We start from the raw sequence: 4,827 nt of genomic DNA on the forward strand, positions 1-4,827 counted from the left end.
TAATTTAAATGATAATTAAATTGTAATATTATATTTTTAATTTAAATGTTTAATTTATATTCAGATTAGTTTATTATATATTAAATTTATTTTATATTGATATTAAATTTTAAATTTAGTTTAAATTTAAATTTAATTGTAATTTAAATTTAAATTTAATTGTAATTTAAATTTAAATTTTCAATTTATATTCATATTAATTTATTATATATAATATTATAATAAAGTATTAATTTCGAATTTAAAAATTAATTTTTTAATATACTTAATATTTTGTGGCTGCCTAAGCTCTCACAAAATATTAATTTTTTAATCTGGATGATCCTTTGTGGCGGCCTAAACCCTCATAAAGGGAAGCATTTGTGGCGGCCTAGGCCCTCACAAAGGCTTAACTTTTTAAAATCAGTCTGTCTTTTGTGGCGGCCTATGCCCTCACAAAGTGAGCCATTTGTGGCTGCCTATGCCCTCACAAAGGCAGGCGTTTGTGACGGCTTTTGCCCTCAGAAAAGGCAACATACTTTTCAAACTTTGTGGCCGTTTTGGCCGCCACAAATGTTTGTGACCACCGTATTTGTGGCTGTCTAAGGCCGCCACAAATTTCCCCTTTGTGACTGCTTCTTCCCCTTTGTGAGGGCTTTTGGCCCTCACAAAATCCTTGTTTTCTTGTTGTGACTACACTAAAGCTTATTTGTCCGTTAATTACATTAAAGAGAATTCAAAAAGAATACTAGTGGATGACTTGGTCCCACCACTTGTTTCCCCATTTATAAATAAATTGAGAAAAGGAAGGGATAATCATCAACAACTATTTCCCATGGAGTCCTACAAAGAAAGAGAAGGAATATGCAAGGGCACCACATAATCAATCACAAAACATGGGAATGTTAGACAAGTAGTGGCAAGGCAAGACCTCAAACACAACCACTCGGGTTTAGTCGTGTAACAACAACTAGAGTGCCATTTTTAGATGGTCATGATCATGGCTAATAGATGTAAGGCTTTCATCATTAATCTATAAATACTCGTTGTAAATATCAATTTAGGCGCATCTTAATCCATCGTAGTCAAAAGCATATCTACAATTTATATGTATTTTCTCTTTACTTATGCTTTACTTAGACTTTTAGTTCTCAAAGCACTTGTACCGCCTAACTTAAAACTCTTTGAAGTTGTTAAGGAACCCACATTCAAGGAACAAAGTCATTTGAAGAAAAGAGAATCATTGTTGAGAGCTAATAGCTGAAATAATCGGCTAACTTTTAAAGTTTAAAAATAAATTTGACAAACCTAGTGTGAGACTAAATAACTATCATAGTTGAAAAATTCGGTTCACCTAGTTCTTTATCATCATCAAAGAAGTATGGTTCTCAGAGATCAAATGAATTTCATTACACCTCGGGAGTGCGTGTCATTAGTGCTCCTCCACTAAAGTTACTTCAACTTGAGCAACTAGTGGTAATCCCCACATCATTCATAAAAAAAATATATAGATATGGGGCATATTTTTGTATAATCACTTACATTTCTCATATTTTACTTTATTGGATGAAATTTTATTTTGTTTAAGAGAGGTGATATCTTTTGAATTAGGATGCTCTCATTTTGTCATATTTTGTGATAAGGACATGATATATACTAGATTCAAAGATAACTCCATTAAAATCATGATATCACAAGTGATACCCACATCAATTAAGGAAGTTCTAACATATGATAGATGGATTGTGGCTATGCAAAAAGAACTTAATCAATTCCAAAAGAATGATGTTTGGATTACTATACCAAAACTAGGTGGGTAACACCCTGAACCAAGTGGCTCTTTAGGAACAAACATGATGAATAAATTAATGTTAGTCTAAACCGAGTGTAAGTTGTCCCACAACGATATTGTTAACAACAAGATATTGATTTCAACAGGATGTTTCCTTAGGTCATTGGTTGTGTAATCTCAAATTCTCAACTGACGTTTATAAAAAGTCGACAAATTTTGGATAGTATTCTTATTGCTAAGAAGATTGTCGATGAAGCTAACAAAAGAAATAAATAACTTATTTTGTTCAAAGTTGTTTTTGAAAAGGTTTACGGCTCAATGGATTGGGAGTACTTGATGAAGATAATGAAATTTTTTGCCTTGATGGAGAAATTGGATTACGGATTGTGATAGTTCAGCCAATGTCTCGTTGCTTGTTATCGAGATTCCTACTTAGGAATTCCCCATTCGGAGAGGCTTGCGGTAAGGGGATCCATTCTCCCTTATTTTGTTTATTTTAGCTACTAAGGGTCTTAACGCTTTGTTGTAGGCTACAACAGAATATGGTAGTTTCACAGGCTTCCCTTTTGGTGAAGGGACTGCTTTTAAAGTTTCTCACTTTCAATTCGCTAACGATACTTTGATTTTAGGTGAAAAATATTGGGCTAATATTAGAGTCATTACGGAGATAATGTTCCTCTTTGAATTGGTTTCAAGCTTGAACATAAATTTCTACAAAAGCATGCTTGAAGGAATTAATGATAATGCATCATATCTATTTGGAAGCAACCTGGATTCTAAACTGTACATTGGAAAAAAAATTGTTTAAATATCATGGTCTTTCAATTGGTGAAAATCCTGAGGAGGTTTCAGGTTTGAGACCCGATAATTGATGAAATCAATAAACGTTTATCTTAGTGGAAATTTCGTTATTAATATATGGATGGTTGTCTTGTTTTTAGTAAATTTGTCTTATATGCACTTCTAGTTTACTTCATTTCTATCTTCAAGTCTCCTTCGGGTTTCATCTCTAAGCTTGAATCTTGTTTAAAATATTTTATTAGGGGAAGTGAAGAAGGTAGGAAAATTTATTGGGTTAAATGAGATCAAGTGTGTTTATCAATGGAGAAGGGTAGTTTGGGAGTGTGTGATGTGTGGACCTTTAATTATGCTTTGTTAAGAAAATGGTTGTGGAGGTTAACGTTAGAAAAGAATACTTTGTGGTTTAGAGTTTTAGAAAAAAATAGGGGTTGTTAAATACTAATGTGGTTTGAGGTTTGGAAATAGATTATGTATGGTGGAGAGATATTCAAAAGGTAGAAGATGAGTTTCGGAATAACCAAGTTGACTGATTTTTAAAAAAATTGGGAAATGTAATTTGTAGTCGGAGAGATTCATTATTTTGGCATAATCCGTGGGTGAGGATGTTGTATTAAAAAATCACTTTAGTAGATTGTGTAGTTTGACTAGTGATAACAATGTTATGGTTGCAGACATAGTGGTGACTGATGTTGTGGATGGTAATATTCTTTTGCAGGAAAATATTCTAGATAGGTTGACTTGGAGAAATGTCTAGGGGATAAGTTCTAAGTTAAAGGAGCTTATCAATTGTTGATGTCAGATTCGATGAGTGAAAGTCTCATTTGTGTGATTTTGTATGGAATAAAATTGTTCCAGTGAACGACTCTCTCTTTGTTTGGAGGTTATTACAAGGCAGACTCCCAAGAAATGATAATCTATTACATATCAGAGCAACTTTTACAGATTTACTTTGTGCAAGTGGATGCAGTTTACTTGAAACTTTTCAACGCTTATTTGTTGGGTGTGGATATTTTGGTAATATTTGTAAGTTGGTCTTGGTTTGGATGGGTATTAGCAGTGTTTTGTAAAATAATGTAATGGAACATGTTCAACCTTTCAGTGGTTTATGTTTGTTTCTTAAAAGACTTAGCAACATTTTGCATGTAGTTTGGGTGACTTGCATTGGGGTTTTTGGAAAGCTTGAAATGCTATTATCTTTCAATGAAAGGAGCATGACTTAAGGTATATTGTAGAATATATCAAATTATGGTCTTGATGGTGGCTCAGAATAAATGTCAAAGGATTCAAGTTTGAGTTTCATCATTGGTGGACATACCCTATTATGTGCATGAGATCTTTGACTTAATTGAATTTTTTTTCTTCCTTTTAGATGTTTGTTTTGGAATGGTGTGGTGTTGTTCGAAATTTTTTTATTGAGTCACTTTTATTTGAGTTGTATTTGTTTATTGTATATTTAGTATATCTTATGTCTTGGATAGTTTTCATTAATAATTATTTGGTTTATTCAAAATGAATAGTGCTAGTAACAAACTCTCTAACACACTCTTTTTTATTGGTTAAAATTACATGGGCTCGACAAAATTTATATGGAATCCTCTTGATTTGGTGGGACCTATTTATATTTTAACCAATCAAATAAATTGTATTAGAAAAACTGCTTTAAAGAGTGTATTGTCGACACTTCTCATTCAAAATGGTATTTTTGACACAAATTTATTGATAATGACCATATTCAGACTTATGTCTTTACCAAAGCCCTTGTGGAGGACATTGTAACACCCCAAAATTTTCATATATATTATATGTGTATCTTTTTAGTAATTGCTATTATTAAATTAATAATTATTCTATGTGTAAATAAATCAAATTAAATTTTATCACACTCTATTCTACCTAAATAATTATAATCTTCATTTTTATTTAATTGTTTTGACGTGACAATTACATGGGGACTATTTATGATGTCATTATTTCATAAATGGACATTTTTATTTGATTAGTTTCGATAATCATGAAATTGATGGGTTAGATATGTTTGTTTTATTTTGTTATATGTGAGTGGTATTCTTGTCTTTCTTGATTTATTTTAGTTGATAAAATATTAGTTGAATTATTTAATTAAATTAGAATTTATATAAGTTATATTGTTTGTTAGTTTTATTTGCGACCAAATAAGTATTCAGTTTAGGAGATATTATAGAGTTAGTGAAACCAACCTATATGTATAAGTGTTTTGAAAATATTTTTGGTCCATC

General features: G+C 31.4%; 1 long non-coding RNA gene across 1 annotated transcript; it reads left to right on the forward strand.

Annotated features, from left to right (window-relative positions):
* The first annotated feature begins 813 nt into the window (after positions 1-813).
* LOC113786930 (uncharacterized) lies at positions 814-4,072 on the forward strand. Its single transcript, XR_003473186.2, has 3 exons — positions 814-992; positions 2,078-2,233; positions 3,288-4,072. It is a non-coding gene; the product is annotated as an uncharacterized lncRNA (long non-coding RNA).
* The last annotated feature ends 755 nt before the right edge of the window (positions 4,073-4,827 follow it).

Source organism: Cicer arietinum, chromosome 1 (assembly GCF_000331145.2).
Source record: "Cicer arietinum cultivar CDC Frontier isolate Library 1 chromosome 1, Cicar.CDCFrontier_v2.0, whole genome shotgun sequence".
Classification (NCBI taxonomy): domain Eukaryota; kingdom Viridiplantae; phylum Streptophyta; class Magnoliopsida; order Fabales; family Fabaceae; genus Cicer; species Cicer arietinum.